Genomic DNA, 21489 nt, shown 5'->3' with positions numbered 1-21489 from the left:
CATAGGGCAAGGTATGTGGCAAGGGACTCCGAGCTTCCATGCTTTCCACATCTCCATGTGTTCATGAATCCAGAAGGTCTCTGAACCCATCCTTTTGGTTTTTATGGAGGCTTCATTATAGAAGCATGACTGAGTAAGTCCTTGGCCACTGAACTCAATCTTTAGCCTCTTCTACTCCCCAGAGGCCTGAAGGGGGACTGAGTTCGAATTCTTTAATCACAGGGTTGATTTCTCTGGTGGTGATCAGCTCTCATCCTGAGATGACCTTCAGGCTTTCCAAAAGTCACCTGATTAACGTAAAAAAAAAAACCATCTCTATCATTCTCAACACTTAGAAAACATCCAAGGGTTTTAGGAGCAACTTGCTAGGAACTGGGAGGAAGATCAAACATTTACTTCCTATTATAAAATCACAGTATCACAAGGCAGGATGGGGTAGTGAAAATAGTACAGGACATGGAGGCAGAAGTACCGGAGTCCCCCCTTAGCTGAGGTTTTGCTTGCTGCAGTTTCGCTTCCCAAGGTTTCAGTTTCCTTGGGGACAACTGCGCAGAAGGAAACTCCTTCTGATGAATCAAATTGTCAGCCAGTCAATAGTAGTGTAAGACTTGTCACAGTACCTACGTCACTCATCACTCATGTCACTTCATCTCTTCATGTAGGCATTGTATCACCTAACATCATCACTAGAAGGGTGAGAACATGAGATATTCTGAGAGAGACCACAGTCACCTAACTTTTATTACCCCGTATTATTTTTTTTAATATTTTATTTATTTATTCATGAGAGACACACAGAGAGAGGCAGAGACACAGGCAGAGGGAGAAGCAGGCTCCATGCAGGGAGCCTGACGTGGGACTCTATCCTGGATCTCCAGGATCATGCCCTGAGCAAAGGCAGATGCTCAACCACTGAGCCACCCAGGTGTCCCTATTACCCCGTATTATTATAATTATTCTATTTTATTATTGTTGTTAATCTCTTATTGTGCCTAATTTATAAATTAAACTGTATCATAGGTATGTACGTACAGGAGAAAACAGCATATGTAGGGCTTGGTACCATCCTCAGTCTCAGGCATTGCTAGGGGTCTTGGAATGTGTTGTGCCCAAGACTGCGAATCCGAGAAACCACCAAGGAGCCGACACTGATGCAAGCGCTCGAGGGTTTATTAGCAAGCTCGAGCTTGGGTCCAAGTATATCCAACACAGTGGAGCAGGGACTTGGACCCCGAAGTGGGTTACAGCTGGGTTTTTTATAGGCTGGTCTGGGGGATTTTCAGAAGGGGTGGAGGAATTTCTCAAGTTCTGTTTACATTCTGATATGGGGCTTTCAAGGGCATTGAGCTCTGTTCTTGTTCTGATATGGGGCTTTCAAGGGCATTGAGCTCTGTTCTTGTTCTAATATGGGACTTTCTTGTTCTAATATGGGACTACGGGCATGGGCTCTGTTGTCTTTCTGATATGGGATTCTCTGCCTAGGGAAATTCTGAGCTCTGTTGTCTTTCTGATATGGGATTCCCTGCCGAGGACATTGAGGACATTCTGCAGTTTTTCCTGTAAAGTCTAGCTCTTATTCACAGGGACCTAAGATGGCTGTACTTGTGCTAATGCTAAACTTGAGGTGGAATGGCCTTGATTTTTCTCAGCCTCCATAAACTTATGAAGTGTTATATGTCAATTAAATCTCAATACAGCTAAAGGGGGAAAAAAAAAAGATAGCCTTGTAGTCCAATATGGCTGCTGGAGCTAGAGCCATCACAACTATGCTCCAGGTAGAAAGATAGAGAAAAGAAGAGGCATAGAGCGATAACTCCCAGCTGAATCAATACTCAAAGCCTTACTCTCCATATTTTTGTTTTGTTTTATTTTTTAAATCCCACTAACTATACTGGTCTGTAAGGGAGGCTAGGGAAATGTAAATATTCTTAGTGGGACACTTTGTCACCCAATAATATAGATAGGAGAGAATGAATATGTTGGCATGTAACAATCTCCGGCTCAACTCTCTCAACTCATTTGATCAAGCCCTTTATGATAAAAATGCATTTCCTCTTACCCAACCACAATTGTCAATCATACTGAAGAGTCACTCATAAAGAACTATAAAGTAGTTTTTCATCTAGAGCACATAGGGTAATTCTTTAACTCATGGGAACTTAGTGAAGTCATTCATTTATACAAGTGGCCAGTTGTTTGTGTCTCCTAAATATCTGGCAAGGTAAGGCTCTGAGGACAGAGTAATGAGTAAGACAGGCATGGTCCCTTCTCTACTAGTTACAGTCGCTAGAGGAGCAGAGGAACATGGAGACATGAAGAATTTATATGTGATGACAAAAAATTACAAATCTTAGGTAAAATAAAAGGAACTCTGGGCATAGAGTTAGGGAAGGCTCTTGACTCTATGGATGAGTTGAAATTTGATGGATGGGTAGGAAATAACTGGTTGAAGGGGCTGTGTGGGTAAATAGCATTCCAGGAATTCCAGGCATTCCAGAAAGAAAGAATAGTACAGATGAAGGCCAATGGTGGGAGGAGCATGGAAAAAGGCTAGTTAGTGTGACTGGGGCATAAGAAGCTAGAGAAAGCACATTAGGATAGGCGATTAGAGAAGTGGGCAGGGACTAGCCTTGTGGGGATGTGTTAGGCATAATGAGGATTTCAGTTTTCCTCCCAAGAGCAATGAGAAGTCACTGACTTTTAAGGGGTGTGGGGTGAGGGGCATGTGAAATGAACATATTAGCTCTTTGAAAAGATTACTGTAATAGAGGATAGACAGGACTAGATTGAATAGTGCAGGTAGACTAAATAGGAGTCCAGGTAAGTGATGAATGGTGGCTTGGTGCAGGATGCTAGCAGTTGTGGGCATGAAAGAAATAGGAGGACAAATGTAGTTCTGAGGGCCACTTGACTTTTGAGGGCTGATGATGTTCCTGATGTGTTTTTCTGAGATACAGAATTTCATCTTTAATATAAAAGAGAAAGTGGTTACATTCAATTTATTGATCATAATATTAGATTTATTGGTAGATTAGACTAATTGCTCAATCTCAAAATAACTCAAGCTTCACCAGACTGGGGTTGGGATGAGATCTGGTTCTGGTTTGTTTTGGTCTTAGTATAATGTTTTTGATTTCATATATTTTTCTAACACTCAACACTGGGATTTTGATAAAATGTACACCAAAGACCTGTATGCTCTTTCACAGTCATGAAAGATGCATAGGCGATGTATTCCTTGCTGCTATGAGAGTTGTTAACTTTCATTTACCAGAATCTGAGAATTAAAGACTTGAGAGGTTTCAGGTTAAACATGATACCCAAATGCAATATTTATAATGCATGTTTACTCTCCCCCATCCTAAATACCACTAAAATGTCAGAGAAAGGATTACACAGCATTAACTCATGAGGGCAAAAAGAATAGGGAAGAGATGACTGTATACAAGAGATGCCAACAGAATTTTGAGATATGGAAAGTAATTGGATTAATGGTAACTGATTTGGGTTTTAGCTCCTCCTGCTATAGCCAATAATAAGCAAGCTGCTTTGTGTTACAAAGTGAAGACAGGCTCAGATATTGGTGGCACTAGATATCTTTGAAGGTGGAGCTGATTCCCTCCCTCCACTTGTGATGCCAGACAAGTATCTTTCCTCCACTCTGCACAGATAGGTTTATGTCTAGAGGGGATGAACTTGGGAGCTTCCAGACTATAGGACAAGTCAACAGATACTTGGCAATACTTGTAGACATTTTTCTTGTTGCAACTTGGTGGGAATTAGTCACTGGCATCCAGTGGGTAGATGCCAGAGATTCTGCTAAATATTCTACAATGCACAGGACTGCCCCCACAACAAAGAATTATCTGCCCCAAAATGTCAATAGAGCTGAGGTTAAGAAACTCTTAGTTAAGTGAAAATCTAGGATGAGACTCCCTGCCTCCTCACCCACTGAAGACATGTGCATGCACAGGACTACAGAAGATGGAAGAACATCTTTTTTGGGAAGGTGACTAGCCAAGACAAAGATACGGATATCTGTAAACCTCCCAACAATATGACAAGTTCCTGCCAATCACTTACTGTAAATTCCACCCACTCTCCCTGAACTTCCATTTATCTTTTTGAGACTGTCTTAAATATGAACAGAGAGCCAAGTCCTACCAGATAGGTGAGGAGAGTTTCTATATAAGAAATGGAGATAAAAATGAAGAAGAGAAAAGAGAAATCTAGGGCAGCCCCAGAGGCTCAGCGGTTTAGTGCCGCCTGCAGCCTGGGGTGTGATCCTGGAGGCCCAGGATCAAGTCCCATGTAGGGCTCCCTTATGGAGCCTGCTTCTCCCTCTGCCTGTGTCTCTGCCTCTCTCTGTGTGTGTGTGTCTCTATGAATAAAAAAATAAAAATCTTAAAAAAAAAAAGATAAAAAAAGAGGAATCTAGAAGAAAAATAAAGAATGCAAGCAACAGAAGAAAACATTAAAAATAAGTTATTATGTATCTCTAGAGAGGTAAGAGAGGCTATTGTACCTCTCAAACTAGAAACGAGAAAGGGATTTTGATAAAATGAAAGAAGTTATTGGAAATTAAAACTATGAGCAGAAATAAAAATAAAGCGTTGGAAAGTAAGGTTGAAGAACTCTTAGAAAGTAGAACAGAAGGAAATAGGAGAGAAAAGTGTTAGCAGGGGAGGAAAGTCCAAGAAGTCAACATCCAACTAATAGGGATTCCAAAAGAACATGAAAGAGATCAGAAAAGAAAAAAACAACAAGAAAATTCCCCACAGGGTATGAATTTCCAGATTAAAGGGCCTGCTGGGTGCCCAGTACAAGAGATGCATATCATCATGAAATTTTATACCAGGAATGAAGAAAAACTTAGAAACTATCAGAGACAAGAAGAAATCAGTTATCAAAGGGGGACTAGACTTGTTTTTTTTAAAGATTTTGTTTGTTTATTCATGAGAGACACACACACACACACACACAGAGAGAGAGAGAGAGAGAGAGAGAGAGGCAGAGACACAGGCAGAGGGAGAAGCAGGCTTCCTGCAGGGATGCCAATGCAGGACTCGATCCCAGGACCCCAGGATCATGCCCTGAGCCAAAGGCAGATGCTCAACCGCTGAGCTACTCAGGTGCTCCTGGAACTAGAAGTTTCAACAGAAACACTGGAAGCTAGCAGTTGCTGGAACATTGCCCTCAACATTTTGAAGGAAAATTATTTCCAATTAGAATTCTATATTTTGCAGAACTTCAGGCAAATGTAAAGGTAGAAGAAAAGCATTTCCAAAATTATATAACTGAAGGTACTTAACTCCTGTATATCTTGACTAGGAATATGCTGGAGGATGTACATCATCAAAAAGGAGTATAAATCAAGAAGGAGGGGGACGCCTGGGTGGTTCAGTGGCTCAGGGTGTGATCCCGGGGTCCTGGGATTGAGTCCCACATTGGGTTCCCTGCAGGGAGCCTGCTTCTCCCTCTGCCTTGTCTTTGCCTCTCTGTGTTTCTAAGGAATAAATAAAGAAAATCTTAAAAGAAAAAAAAAAAGAAGGAGGAAGACATGGGACTTGGAATCAAGTCAAGAACCCACATAGTAGAAAGTGAAGGGAATGCCTGATTTCAAGTGTACATCAGGCCATGGAGCCTGGGCAGATTGTAACAGGAGGATGGAGCACTCCAAGAGAACTATCTTTGAGGAAGGCCAATGAATACTACATCGTGTAATAAATGCAATGAAAAGAATTTTAGAAACTTGTGGGAGTTTTCAGGATATAATAGTGAAAGTTATATAGAATGTTAAGTAAATGAAAAGTGAGGCAAAGAAAAGAGGATGAACAAGAAAGGAAATCTATTCTGATTGTGCATTTAGAAGGCACTCATCCTATACCAGGCACTCTTTTCAGTGTTTGCGCATAATCATTCACTTAACCCTCACAGCAACCCATGAAATGGATGTGGACACAGTTTTCTTCCTACCATTACGGAAAATGGTGTACAAAGCCACATAACTGGTACCCTTTGGAGTCAGTATTTCAAGCATGGCAGTCTGGGTTCATAGTCATAACAATGTAAATTACATATTGTTTTAATGAAAAATAAGGATGTTACTCTGTTGAGGTGATGATCGGGTGAGGAAAGCATTAGCTTTATGTTCAATCACCCAGTTGTAATCCAAGCTGCTGTACAGGAAAGGGTCCCTGTCCCCATCCACAGGGGTGCTACACCTTTGATATTCATGACGGCAGCCATCATGCTGTGACTGCTTATGGGAAGGCTTGTAAGGGGTTTCAGAATGGTGTGTTTAAGTCCAAACCATTCAGAGCTGGTTTGAAATACTATTCATGGATTGTTTCAATTGAAGGAAAGTGTCTTCTTGGCTTGGGTTTGTAGGTTTAATTAGACAATTTCAGAGGCAAAGTTGTGCTGTTGCCATTTTAGGGTTGAGTCAGACTTTATGAACTCACTGATAGGGGAGACACTCAGGTCGTATATTTTTTCTGTTTAAGAGTCTTGCCTCCTGCAGCTATTTTTTTCGATCCTTATACACCAAAAGAAAAAGAATCATTGTTAATAAATAAAGGAGTGAAATACATTGATTTTTCTTTTGCTCTTTGGAAATAGGGGGAGGAGATGTGCATGTCTCAGTAGTAATTCTTGTTTTTGTCTGAGTCCATTATTGCATTATTCACCCATGGACTGCAGAGTGATTTAAATCAGAGCTGTGGTAGAAGGGCCTTAGCCATCGATGCAAAGGCAGGCCAAATGCTCCCATGAATTCGCAGCCCCATTACAAATGCACCCTGCTGTGAGGGAGCGCTGTTTCTTTTGCCAGAAAGTCTTCTGAACAGAAGAGGTTTCTATTTAACCATGTGTTATCTTGAAAACTTTCTCATTTTTTTTTTAAGCTGGAGACTTCTTGAGTGATACTTCCCATCAGAAAGAAAAACAATGATTCTAGCAGTGACTGAGGAAATATTAATTTCAAATATCAAGTAACACATAATGATGTTTTTCTTTCTTTTTTCTCTATAGAGGTTGCATATTTTAGACCGTTTGGAATGGATGTTGAAGGGAGGTGGATCCTCTGCATCCATTTTATTTGGAGAAGGACTTGGGGACTTTAAACTGCAATTTAAAGAGACTTTTAAATTTTCTGTTTCTGTTAGGGACAGAGAGCTCCTGTGTCAATCATATCTCCAAAGAGAGTTTTACTCTTCAAATTACTGCTGTCTAAAGGGCTGTAACTTGAAAATACTAAGCACAAAGAGACAGTGTCTTAGGACAAATGCTGATGCCTTTTTATTCCTTTTTGCAATCTTAGAGGTAGACTACAATTAGCTAACTTAGCTGTGTCAGCATTAGTACTTGTCTTCAAGGAGGGAGCAGAGTGGTGGGTAATGAAGTCAGATTTAGGAAGACCATTTAAATACAACCCTCAACTCTGTTCCTTTTGTTATGTGATTGCTACAAGGCAAAGCCTTAGGTTAGGATCCCCTACACAGGATCCTGCATAGGATTCAAACCAGCTAGGGCAACTCCTAGCTCACATTCCCACCAACAGACCAAATTCTTGTTTCTAGGATTGGTCTGGCAGCGGATGGGTTCCATTAGGCTTGGTATTGGTGAAAGCACCAGCCATGCCCAGCTGAGCATTTCTCTAGTGCCTTGTAAAGAGGCTTGCAGCTGAGCTCTTTAATTTTTACAATACATTTATGAAATGATTTCTGTCTTAGCTGGGGCTACTATAACAAAATGCCATAGAATGGGTGACTTAAACAACAGATACCTATTTCTCCCTGTTTAGGAGGTTGGGAAGTCCCAGATTAAGGTGCCAGCAGATTTGCTGTCTGATGGGAGCCACTCCCTGGCTTGCAGATGGCCTCCTTTTCTCTGTGTGTGCATGGCGCATGAACATGGAGAGAGATTCTCTCTTCTTGTCATATAAGGGTACAAATCTCATCATAAGGGCTCCACCCTCCTGACTGAATCTAAGCCTAATCCCCTTGCAAATGCCCCACCTCCAGTTACATCACCTTGTGGTTAGGACTTCAATGTAGGAATCTGGGGGCAACATAAACATCAGCTCATGACAATGTTCTATCTTTATTTTTCTTCTTATGATAAAAAGGGAATCATCTTTAAATACCAGTATGATGTCTTGCTTAAGGTATGTGTGCTGTATTTTAGCTGGCTGGCTGAGCCAATGGGAGGATTCATAAAAAAGGAGTGCTGGGACACCTGGGTGGTTCAGATGATTAAGCATCTGTCTTGGGCTCAGGTCATGATTTCCAGGTCCTGGGATCAAGCCCCGCATCGAGCTCTAGCTCATCGGGGAGTGTTGCTTCTCCTACTCCCTCTGCCTCTCCCGCTGCTCACGCTCCCTCTCTCTGTATCTCTCAGTCTCAAATGAATAAATAAAATCTTAAAAAAAAAAAAAAAAGGGAAAAAGGAGTGCTATTTTGAAAGAGGAGAGAGAGTGTGCATGAGTAGGAAACCAAAGAAAGGGTTTTTACCTTCCTGTTTTCTGAATGCTCCTCAACATTCAGTCAATCAGTGGCCCATTTACAGTACTAAACTGTTTTTAAGCCCAGGGACTGTTTGTGCCAAGGCACAGTCTTGTTTTTGTTGGTGTTAAGACACCAGTACTATTAAAGGCAAATTTCTGTAGGAGAGGGGCTTTGTTGAGACAGTGAATACCAAAGACTCATTGGAGACTTAACCTTAAAAATAATGTGCTAATGCATTTGAATTCTAAGCAGACTCAGTTGTAGGCTGGTCATATTGTATTCATGTTGATTTATTGACATTATGGTAAACAGTACATTTTCTAACATTATTGAAAGCGTGAATATTTTGTTCTACCTTTTTTTTTTTTGACAATAAGAGACAAACCACCAAGAGAAGTAGTCATTAAGACTCCCTTTATTGCTTCTATTCTTTTTTTTTTTAATTTTTATTTATTTATGATAGTCACACAGAGAGAGAGAGAGAGAGGCAGAGACATAGGCAGAGGGAGAAGCAGGCTCCATGCACCGGGAGCCCGATGTGGGATTCGATCCTGGGTCTCCAGGATCGCGCCCTGGGCCAAAGGCAGGCGCTAAACCGCTGCGCCACCCAGGGATCCCTATTGCTTCTATTCTTAAGGGAGTAGTTCTCAAACTTGGGGAGCCTATATAAAATACAGATACGAGTGCTTAGATTCAAACCATAAGGATGGGGCCCACAAATCTGAATATTTAACAAATGCCACAGGTAATTATCTTGCAGATGGTCTAAGCATCAAACTTTGGAGGATTAAAAACACCAAACCAAACCACACAAAACTCCATTCTTCAAACTCTCAACAGCAAACTTGTCCCATATATCAAATCCTTAGGCCTTAGTATGCTCGTAGAAGCTTGGCCTTAATGCCTAATGAGTGGGCTGGAGACCTAGACCAGCTGGAGTCCCTCAGTCTCTCTGGTAGTGTATAATTGGAGATCCAGTGGTTAGGTAGGACACAGGCCAGTCCTGATGTCTGCTTGTAATTGCAGTTTTTGCGGGGGCCCCAAGCCCTTCATGCCCATTGTGTGGAGTGGTCACAGAATTTTAGTATCCCCCAGAGGTTCCCCAGAGCCCATGCTTTTATTTGAGAGTCTTCCTTCCAAGTAAAATGAAACTCCCAAATCTTACTCTTTGATTAGTGAGAACAACTATGAAAATTCCCTCTCCCTACCCAGCCTCTACCAAGAATACTTTAATCCAATGGAGTTGAAGTCCCCCCTGAAGTTTCGTGACCAACTCTGACAGGAACAGAACAATAATATACTCAGGAGCCAACCTTTAAAACCCTCTGAAATATTTGGCTTGCCTCAGCCTCCATTTGTGCTATGTGAAAGAATACCATGGTGTGACATGGTATATTGTTTTTGGAATTCTGCAGGCTAGTCTTGAAATAAATGCTTATAGGAAGCTGTCAAGATGAACCTAGTATTAGGCAATAAAGGTCGGCCGGGGGTGGTTTAAATAAAGGTATTTGCTTGAGATTGTTCAGAATAATGGAACTCTTAGGTGAAAAGTGAAAATAGCAAACACGGCTGGCTGCTGACAACACACCGTGCCATTACCCTTTTGTGTGAAGTCACTGGAAGAGAGATGAATTATGTTTCCTGGGCGGAATTTTTTTTTTTTTTTTTGAAGAAGGAGGGTGGCAGCAGGGATCTATTTTTATTTAAAAGGCTTGAGAAGTGCAGTGGAATGGCTAGGAGTTTGCAATCAGGTCTTTGCCATTGTTTGACAAGTCATTAGCAATTGGCGACAGAAAAATCAGTAGTCCTGCCTCATTGCTGTGGCACTTCATTGGATGTGCTTTATAATATTTGGGCAAGTTTGCCATTACCCTGTGTCTTAATTTCTCACTTCCTGAAATATGCTTTAATGCCTCGTGGCATGATGGGATTTCCTTAAATGTTGGCAGATTGCTTTATATGTTCAGATGTGCAAAGGGAAAGTAATCCAATTTATTAATTATGCATTACAGTTAATAATCATATAAAGCTGTCAAGTGATTAGCTGTAGGAGGTGTGTGAGAAAAGGACTGTTAAAATGGCAGCAGTTGTTGCTATAGATAGGGCTCTTTGCTGTTACGCTCATAATCTTTTTAAAGAAATACATAGTTATGGCTTCAAAGCATTATTTTATGAAAATTGTGTTCTGGATGGCAGAGTTGTTTATATTCCCCTTTTGGGAAAGTAAAGGCTATCATGCTGTGATTGTCTTCAAAAGAGTGGGTTCTATGTACTAGGTATAGAGATCATCTTTCATGAGAGGAAGAGTTAATCCTTCCTGTCTTGAAATTCTAACTTTGCCAGGGCCTAGCTGGCTGTCATGCGAAAGACGCCTATACTTCTGGGTCTCAGTTTATCTCCCTGTAAAATGGAGAAATCCCACAGTTGTGCAGAGGATCCTCTCTGTCCAGCTCACTTCCTCAGGGTGATTTACCTGTGTTAGGGTTAGAAAAGGGAGAACAGGCAGCTGGTAGCTAGCATTGCAGTTTCTGCTCTAAACTGGTACTCAGTGCTCTTCGTGTGCATGAAACAAATGCTCAATGAAGCCAGCTCAGGTAAAGGAGGAAAGGATACAACAGATGGATTCAAACATAGGCCCTGGCATGTGAGCAGGCTACCCAGGCTTCTAGCTGCCGGAGGAAGATAACTGGAAATGGAAGCATGAGCCTCCATGCTCTGTAGCCCTGAGGAGTTGCCTGGCTTCTTTCACCTTTGAGTCTTCTCCTCTTAGCTGACTTCTTCCCAAGGTTCAGTAAGACTCCCAACCTTGAGTATTTATGACCCATGAGGTCTAGAAGTTACCGCTGACTGTCTACAGGCTCTAAAACTCATCTGCATTCCTGTGACAAGTATTAATGAGTGACTACCATGCTCCAGTGCGTGTTTTAAGTCTTGCCTCCAGAGGGAAGGTCAGACGATAACCATATAAACAGGCAAATGAATGAATGAACAGTGCGCTTTCAGATATAGGTAAATGAATAAAAAATAAAGTAACATAATGGGATAGAGAATGATAAACCATGAAAGACTCCTAAGTCTGGGAAACACACAAAGGGTTGCAGGAGGGGAGGTGGATGGGGGATGGGGTAACTGGGTGATGGGCATTAAGGAAGGCACATCACGTGATGTTATACTGAGTGTTATACTATATGTTGGCAAACTGGACTTAAAAAAAAGAGAGAGAGAGAGAGATGGGGGATGTTGTGCCACTTTAAAGAAAGGAGTGAAAGTAGTATTTGGATAAACTTGAATGAGGAGCAGAGCCAGAATTGTAGAGATCCAGGAGACCTGAGTCCCAGCAAAGGGAGCAGAGTCTGTGAAGGCCCTGTGTCAGGAATGAAAGTGATGGGTAAAAGGAACAGCAAGAAGCTGTAGTGATGGGATCCGATGGCGTGGCGCAGCGGTTTGGTGCCTGCCTTTGGCCCAGGGCGTGATCCTGAAGACCCAGGATCGAATCCCACGTCGGGCTCCCAGTGTATGGAGCCTGCTTCTCCCTCTGCCTGTGTCTCTGCCTCTCTCTCTCTCTCTCTGTGTGACTATCATAAACAAATAAAAATTAAAAAAAAAAAAAGAAGCTGTAGTGATGGGAGCATAATGAATGAGGGGTCAAGCGGTGGGAGATGGGGCGTGGAACAATTCATCAAGGGACTTGTAGCTTAGTCAGGAGTTAGGAGTTTTTCTAAGTGAAATGGAAAGCCATTAGAAGATCTTAAATTGGGGCTCCATGATTTGATTCACATTTTTAAAAGATCACTCTGACGGGTATGTTGCAAAACAGAATGCAAAGGGGCCAGTGTGGAAGCGAGGAGACCAGGGAGGAGGCTGCTTGCTGCACTAATCCCTGCGAGAGATGTTGGTGGCTTGGGTCAGGCTGGTGGTGGTGGAATTGGTGAGAGCCGGCCACTTAGGGACGTTACAGGATTTGCAGGTGCACCAGTTGTGGGGCGTTGAGAAAGGGATAAATCAAGGTTGATGACTAAGTGTTTTTCTGGAGGAACTAATTGCATAGAATTGACATTTGCTGCCATGGGAAGACTGGGAAAGGAATAGGACTGAGGGGAGAAATTAAATTTCTGGTTTGGACAGTGTTCAATTGTGAGATGCCTACTAGGCATCCAAATAGAGATGTCAGGCAGCTACTTGGATGATTAAATCTAGAGCATGAGAAAGGTGGGGACTGGTGATTAGAGTTTGGGAGCTAATTCTAACCTGGGCTCCAGCTGAGATCACCTAGAGAGATTGTGTCTACTGGGTAGAGAAGTAGGCCTGGGACTAATCCCTAGGGTACTCTGACATCTAGAGGTGGGGGAAGGGGTGGGGAGCCAGCTGAGAAGACTTGAGGAGGAGGTCCAATTCTAGAGCCAGTGAAGTCAGTTGATATCTAGCCCACCAATGTGGGCTTCAAGTTTGCTAAGTGCTCCTGGACCAATCAGTAGTGGCCAAAGTGAATGGGCTGTGAGGCCTGCTGAGGTCCACTGAGTTTTGTGGGCAGGATCATATTTCTTGAGAAGGGGAAAGGACAGAGTGGGGATTCTAAAACCTGGCTTAAAATGTAATTGAAAGTTTGTCAATGGGCTCTTAAGGATATTACTTCTCACTCTTTTTCTCTTTTATCATAGCTTTCTTTTAATTTATCTTATTTTTATAGGCTTATTACTAGGTCTGTTTTACCTTTTACTTTCCAAAGGATCTTAGAGGCCTTTAGTGCCACAGGTACCTATATTTCTCCCCCCTGTCTTCTTTCCTTTCTTGGCCCAGCCTTAAAAAATTTCCATTCCACATACACATTCATGGATATAATCCGCATCCATAAGCTAGCTGGAACTAACTTGTACCTGTGGAAGAACCATGGGGTGGGGCCACCACCATAGCTGACTCTTCTCCAGGCAGTGGTGAAATGATTCTCTCAATCTCATACACTTTGTCAGAATAAATATTTCACTCAGTTAGTGCTAAGGCATCCCAGGAGTCTAGATTAACAGTTCCCCTCAAAGAGTCAGGGAAGCATTATATAAGCTCAGGAATGCTGTGAGCAGCTATTAGTTAAGAGGCCTGATATGATTTCTAAGGGAAGGGGGGTGTTTGGGGAAGCTGGTTTAGCACTGCTTCACTCTATTCCCTGAATTCTCCTTCCTGGCCAGTTGCGCGGATGTGGACTCCAGGTGAGCCACAGTGGGATGAATGTGTAGGTGATTGTACAAATCCATCACCACCGTTAGAAAAACAGCTTTAAGTGTGCATTCTTGAAAAAGGAAGGCATGCCATTCATTGAATATAGTTACAATAACCTGTTCACCAGCTCCAGAGGGACATGCTCAGAGATACAAAGAGTACTTACTCAACACAAAAGTCTCTTAGATGAATGCAGGTATTATTTTGTGTCTGTTCCCTTGATTCTCCTCACCTGTGGGAGAGTGTATTCTCCCAAGCAAGTAATTTTGAGCTTCTGTTTCTCTCATATAACTGTGGATAATAGAGTTGACCTTTCTCACTTAGATTATTGAGTTTAATGCCCTTGACATGTGGCAAATGCTACATGGCCACTAAAATCTTGTTCCATTTCTCTGCTCCAATCCCTAGGTCTTGTTTTCAGAGAGGCATTCTGTTGGACCCCACAAAGCAATAACCTAAAAGGCAGGTGGTTCAGCCCCTTCTTGAGAAAAATGAGACTGATTTTCCTTACTTGCAAACCTATCAGGTCACTCAACTTGATAATTCACCAGTGTTCTCTTAGCAGAACATTTTACAAAGATTATAAAGATATTTCAAAAGTTGAGAAGGAGGGAAAACCTTTCAAATCTTTTCTAATAAACACAACTCTTTACGCCTTTTGTTGATCTTCCTACTATTTACATGCAATTTTGGAATTTTAATTACAGCATACACAAAGCTTGAATATTCTTCTATAATTTTTAATATTTCATAGTTGTATTTTTCTGAATACTATTCCATAGATTAGAATGACCATAGTTTATTTACTTTTCTTTGAGGGCATTTATTTTGTTTCTAGTTTTTCACTGTTCTGTCACTGCAGGGCCCTTGTTCTTTCTTTTGTATTATTTTCTTGGGATGAAGTCATGGGGCAGTAATATGGGTAGGGTTACTACATAAAACACAAGATTCCCAGCTACAATGGGATTTCAGATGAACCATCAATAGTTTTTTAGCGTAAGTATGTCCTATGTAATATTTGGTACATACTTACACTAAAAAGTGTTTATTTTTATTTGGAATTCAAATTTAACCGAGTATCCACAATTTTTTTTGTTAAATCTGGCAACCCTAATTTTGAGTCAAAGCAGGAACATTTTCATGAGTATTAATACAGATTGCCAAATTTCTGTTAAATTAATCATTAAGATTCTATTAATAATTTAAAGGAGGGGAAATTCTCAGAGGGGAGAAATAACAAAGAAAATGGGAACCCTAAGATGTTCTATAGGTAATTATCTAGGCTATTACATTTTCAGTTTTTAGGAAACTTATATAATCATACAATATTATATAAATATTCATAGAGACATAAGGAAAAATTTTTTGGACCGCACATACTTCTGGTAACATCTACCCAGTTTGTATCTGGTTTCTTGGTGAGGTACTTGTTATTATTTGCCTAATTGCTATGTGTGCCCCTTCTTTCTAACTAACAGAACCCTGATTTTGTTCAGGGCAGCAAGGGGCCCAGTTAAAAACTCAATTTCTCAGGCTACCTAACAGCCAAAGGTGGCTATGGGACTCAGTTCTGACCGAAAAAGGTAGGCAGAAGTCTGTAGTGCTGTATTTTTCCCTTCTTCCTTTGCCTGGAATGTAGCTGTGATCTTTAGAGATATAGCAGCCATCTTATGACCTGTGGAAAAAAGCTATGCGTATGGAATAGTGAAGTAGTAAAATAAGATTCATGGTTTGTATGCCCATAATTGATGAAATAACCTTATTCTAGTTTATTGCATATATTTTTATAAGCTTCTTCAAGTCCCTTGTAGAAGTGAGTCTAAATCTATATACACATAAATAATATTTTGTGGAAGTCAGTATGCCCACGGGAAGGGGTTGAGGAATTCTTGTGGAACTGCCATGACTGTTGCTGAAACAGTTCAGTCAGGGCTAAAGGCCAAGTCTAATTCCTGAAACTCAGAGACCAATGAGGCAGGATACAATTCACCAGTCTAGCTCTGGGGCACAAGGATTAAGATCTCAAAGAAAGTAAATGTGACAAACAGGAAGTTAGGTCGGATTCTTAGGGCTTCAGAATCAGCTGTCACACCAAGGTCAAGAACTTCTGAGGTAGTAGAGACAGGGAGAACTTTACAGATTACAACAGGAATTTGTCCAGAGAAGTGAATCAAAACTAGGGAAGGAACCCATGGACCCCATGCTGACTTCTGGTGCCCTTTCTCCACCTAAGTCTGTTTAGTAGTTTACCCTCTGCCTTAGTACCTCTATAGTCATAGAGTCCTGAAAAATGAGGGCAGATGTCAGTTTGAACTGAACTGTCTGCTGCATTCCTTTAAAGAGATGTGCCTGTGGCTCACACATACCCTCTGGGTTGCCTCGAGTGCTGCCTGACGACTTGAGAGCAGTGTATTTTTTAAAATAAATAATACAGTTTGTTTTGAAATTGTTTAGGCAATCCAAGCTGTTGTTAAAAACAAAAAAGAAAACAGAAAGAGCAAAAATGCACCTTTACTATAATCCTGCCATGTGGGATTTGGGTGTATTTTTTTATGGATATTCTTTTTATTGATATCTTTATGTTCCTCATCATAAAAAGGGGGACAATTTCAAAATGTTATTTTGGTGATTAGATTTATGGTGAGCTTTCTGCTATATTATTAAGTATCCTTATAAAAGGATGATTTTAAAAAATAACAGTGATATTCTTAAATTCCCCTTTAAAGGACATTTAATTTATTATTGAACATTAAGATTATTTTATTATAAATAAGATATGGCAAACATCTTTTTTACATATATCTTTATGTGCTTTTTATTTTTTTATTTTTTTAATGTGCTTTTTAAATTATGCACATAATAAATTCCTAGGACAAATTCCTAGAAGTGAAATGACTGAGTCACAAGATATGAAAAATTTAAAGAATTTTATATATACAGATATGCTGCTCTCTAGAAAGTCTGTGAATTTATATTTTTGAAAGAAATGTGTGAGAATGTTTTACTAAACCCTTGCCAGAAATATATGCTATTATTAAAAAAAAAAAAAACACAACTTTGGAATGGTCTCCCATGGTTTTAGTGCTTATTTCTCTGATTGTTGTGATGCTGAACATTTCTTAAGCATTTTGGCTTTGTGTAGCTTCTGCAAATTGTCAGTTCATGTCTTTGGGCAAGAGTCTTTTCTAATTAGACATTTTTAAATTAGGGCAAGACATTTCCCAAAAGATATAAAGTCTTTCATTCTTATTTTCATTATTTTGTGTTTCCCTGTCCTTTCTCTGACTTTTCTTCTCCCTAAATGGAGAGAATATCCATAAGAAAATATACCAATTTCCTTTATCTATTAGACTGAGTCATATGAAACTGAAGTTTTTAGAAGGTCAAACAAAGGTAAACTATCAGCAATTTTATATGGCTAAACCTGATGTATTTCTCTTGATAAACTGATTCAATCTTCCTCCCTACTCCTGTCTACTTTTCTGTTTGTCCATTCATTCATCCTCCCAACAAATATTTTTTAACCAACTGCAGCATGTCACCACTCTAAGGAGGACTCTCCAGCCATTGTTAGCTCTGACCTCTCTTCTGAGCTCTGGCATCTGTTTTTTGAGTTGGCAAGTCAGCCCTACTCTGGCTCTGTAATATTACTGACATCTTCTCTGTTCCCATTATATCCACCTCAGTTTAGATCTTCATTACTTAATGTGTGTCGTAGTCATAACAAAACTACTGTAAACTGGATGGCTTATAAACAACAAACATTTATTTCTCATAGTTCTAGAGGCTAGGATCTTTGAAGATCCTGGTGCCAGCAGAGTCGGTATGTGGTGCGTGGTGCGAGCCTGCTTCCTCATGGATGGGGCCCACTCACTTGTGTTCTCACATGGTGGAAGGGCCAAAGAGGCTCTCTGGGGACTCTTTTATAAGAGCACTAATCCCATTTGCTAGGGCTCACCTTCATGACCTAAGCATCTCAAAAGATCCCACCTCCCAGTCTCACCACATTGCCGACTCAGATTTCAACAAATTAACTTGGGGGAAAACATAAACTTTCAGATTATAGCCATGTGCAATGTTTTCTCTCCTGCAATATTCTTTCCCTTCTCTTACTTCACACTACATTTATTTAGATTCAAATCTTTTCCCTCTTTCAAGGGTCATTTTAAATGTGATACTTTAGACTCTGAGTGAGGGGAGTGGAGCCAGGGTGGAGAGCAGAGGCCGAACTCGGGGATCTGACAAGATGTCTGGGCTGCCCCGCGGGATTATCAAGGAGACCCAGTGTTTGCTGGCAGAACCAGAACCTGGCATTAAAGCAGAACCAGATGAGAGCAACGCCCGTTCTTTTCTTTTCTTTTTTTTTTTAATTCTTTTTTATTTATTTATGATAGCCACAGAGAGAGAGAGAGAGAGAGAGAGAGAGAGAGAGGCAGAGACATAGGCAGAGGGAGAAGCAGGCTCCATGCAGGGAGCCCGACGTGGGGTTCGATCCCGGGTCTCCAGGATCGCGCCCTGGGCCAAAGGCAGGCGCCAAACCGCTGCGCCACCCAGGGATCCCCCGTTATTTTCATGTGGTCACTGCTGGCCCCCAGGATTCCCCCTTTGAGGGAGGGACTTTTTTTTTTTTTTTTTTTTTTTTGAGGGAGGGACTTTTAAACTGGAACTATTCTTTCCAGAAGAATACCCGGTGGCAGCCGCTACAGTACGTTTCATGACCAAAATTTATCATCCTAATGTAGGCAAGTCGGGAAGAATATGTTTAGATATTTTGAAAGATAAGCGGTCCCCAGCACTGCAGGTCCGCACAGTTCTGCTATCGATCCAGGCTTTGTTAAGTGTTCCCAATCCAGATGATCCATTAGCAAAGGATGTAGCGGAAGAGTGGAAGACCAGCGAAGCCCAAGCCGTAGAAACAGCGAGAGCACGGACGAGGCTATATGCCGTGAATGATATTTAAAATCGATCTGATCATCAGGTGTGCATCACTTCTCCTGTTCTGCCAAGACTTCTTCCTTTTTTGTTTGCATTTAATGGGCACAGTCTTAGAAACATTACAGAATAAAAACCCAGACATCTTCAGTCCTTTGGTGATTAAATGCACATTAGCAAATCGATGTCTTGTCCTGATTCACTGTTGTAAAGCACGAGCAGAGGCTAGAAGTACCATCTGGATTGTTGTGAAACGTTTAAAAGCAGTGGCCCCTCTGCTTTTATTCATTTTCCCCATCATGGTTTAAGTATAAAGCACTGTGAATGGGTAGTTGTCAGGGTTAGCTGCAGGGGTGTGGGTGTTTTTCTTTATTATTTTTTTGAGGGGGAGAGGTAGTTTTATTTTAATTTTATGGACTCCTTTCCCCCTTTTTATGTGATCTAATTGCATCGGTTAAAAGCAGCTAGCCAGTTCTTTAGAATATGCTCTCTAGCCAAGCCTAACTTTATTTAGACGCTGTAGATGGACAAGCTTGATTGTTTGAACCAAAATGGGAACATTAAACACACATCACAGCCCTCACTAATAACATTGTGACTTTGCTGTCAAGTATAGAACTCTTCCTTCAAGAAAAAGCTTGTGACCATTTTGTATGGCTTGTCTGGAAACTTCTGTAAATCTTACGTTTTAGTAAAATATTTTTTGTTATTCTAAAAATAAAAAACAAACAAACAAACAAATAAATAAATAAATGTGATACTTTAACTCATCACTGCCTTCTCCCCATCCTTCATTACCCTGGGATAGAAGTTTCACCATTCTGATAGCCTTTTATATGTACATGTTTTCTAGAACTTTCTCCTCCTACCATTTGGTTATTTCTGTACTTTCTTTTATATTGAGATATCATTTACATATAGTAAATGCAAAAATTTAATTGTACAACTTGATACATTTTTACATATGCATATTCCTTTGCAACAACCACAGAAAATTTCCATCACCTTAGAAAGTTCCCTTATGATCCTTCATAACCACTGTCAGCTACCAATGATAACTAATAACTGTCCTGATTTCTATCACCATTGGTTAGTTTTCATGTTTTTGAATTTCAAATTAATGGCATTATGAAATATGTACTCTTTTTTATCTGGCTACTATTGCTCAACATAATGCTTTTGAGTTTCATCCATGCTATGTATCTATCAATAGTTTGTTCCTTTTTTTTTATTGCTGTGTAGAATTCATTGAATGAATATATTTTGTTCATACATTGTTCATACATTCTTCTGCTGATTTGGAGACTTGGATTGCTTCCAGTTTTTCACAATTATGAATAAAGATGCTATAAACATTCTTGAACAAATCCTTCTTTTTCTTGCACATGTACCTGGGAATGGATTGCTGGGTCACAGGGTAGGCATATGTTTAACACTAATAGAAACCACCAAACAGTTTCCAAAGGAGTTATGCCATTTTACATTCTCACCAGAAATACATGGGAGTTGATCTACATTCTTGCCATCATTTCATGGTATATATCTTTTTAATCCTATTATATGTATAGTGGTAAGTCATTGTGATTTTATTTTCATTTTTTTCATTGTGATTTTAATGAAGTATTTTTAATTCCATGATGAATAATAATGTTGAACACATTTTCATATGTTTATTGTCTATTTGGCACTTTTGTCTTTTAAAATGCCTATTCAAGTTTTTTGCTCATTGTCTTAATTACTGTAATTTTATGGTAAGTCTTAAGTCTGGAACTTTAAACTTACAACCCTTGTTTTTCTTTTTCAAAATTGTCCTGGCTGTTTTGGGTCCTTTAAATTCCCATATAAATTTCAGAATGAGTCTGTCAATTTCTACCAAAAAAATGCTTGCTGGGATTTTAACTGGGACTTTGTTGAATGTAGAGGTAAATTTGGGAGAATTAGTGTCTTAACAATCCATGACTATGGTATATCTCTCCATTTTCAGGTTTTGTTTCATTGTCGCAGCAATGTTTTCAGTGTAGAATTCTTGCATGTATCTTGTTAGTCCTATGTATCTGATTTTTTTTATGTCAATATGAATGGTATTATTTTTAAAATTTCTTTTTCTGATTTTTGGTTTAGGGTATATAGAAATACAACTGGTGTTGTTAGTAGTTGTTTTAGATTAAGTTCCTTTGGATTTTCTACATACATAATTATGTCATCAATAAAGAAACCTTACTTCTTCCTTTCTAATTTTATGCCTTTTATTTATTTTATTTCCCTGCCTTGTTACATAATTTCTGTACATTTCTTTCCTCCTCCACTAGACTGTAAGGCAAGATCTTTTGAGACAAAGCTCCCATGGTGCTTCAAACATGGGAGATATTGGGGACATGTGGGTGGCCCAGTGGTTGAGTGTCTACCTTCGACTCAGGTCGTGATCCTGCAGTCCTGGGATCAAGTTCCGCATCCGGCTCCCTGCTGAGATCCTGCTTCTCCCTCTGCCTATGTCTCTGCCTCTCTCTATGTCTCTCATGAATAAACAAACATGGGAAATATTAAGAAAACTTTGGTTGACAATGTAAATTATGATGGGGAAGATAATGAATTAAAGCTGTAAATTACTTTTCTGTATGATCAGTGAGTTACCACCAGGAAAAAGGGTGCTAGTTAAAACCCATTTTTGTGAGTTGGTATGTCTTATTTTATAAGGGTTGTTACAGGTGACTTAAAGACTCCCTGGATCATTCTACCTGGCTTGTGGTTTTCAGTTCCTGGATACTTCTCTGGTGTTATGTTAGCATTCAGTGTGTGTGTGTGTGTGTGTGTGTGTGTGTGTGTGTGTTTTATAAGATTC

The 21489-nt window shown here is 40.2% G+C and overlaps 1 protein-coding gene across 7 annotated transcripts in view; it reads left to right on the top strand.

Annotated features, from left to right (window-relative positions):
• NCALD (neurocalcin delta) overlaps window positions 1–21489 on the top strand; it is a 370180-nt gene that overhangs the window by 34676 nt on the left and 314015 nt on the right. The window lies entirely within an intron of this gene.

This window comes from Canis lupus, chromosome 13 (assembly GCF_003254725.2).
Source record: "Canis lupus dingo isolate Sandy chromosome 13, ASM325472v2, whole genome shotgun sequence".
Taxonomy (NCBI): domain Eukaryota; kingdom Metazoa; phylum Chordata; class Mammalia; order Carnivora; family Canidae; genus Canis; species Canis lupus.
This window is presented reverse-complemented; position numbering and strand designations above follow the sequence as displayed.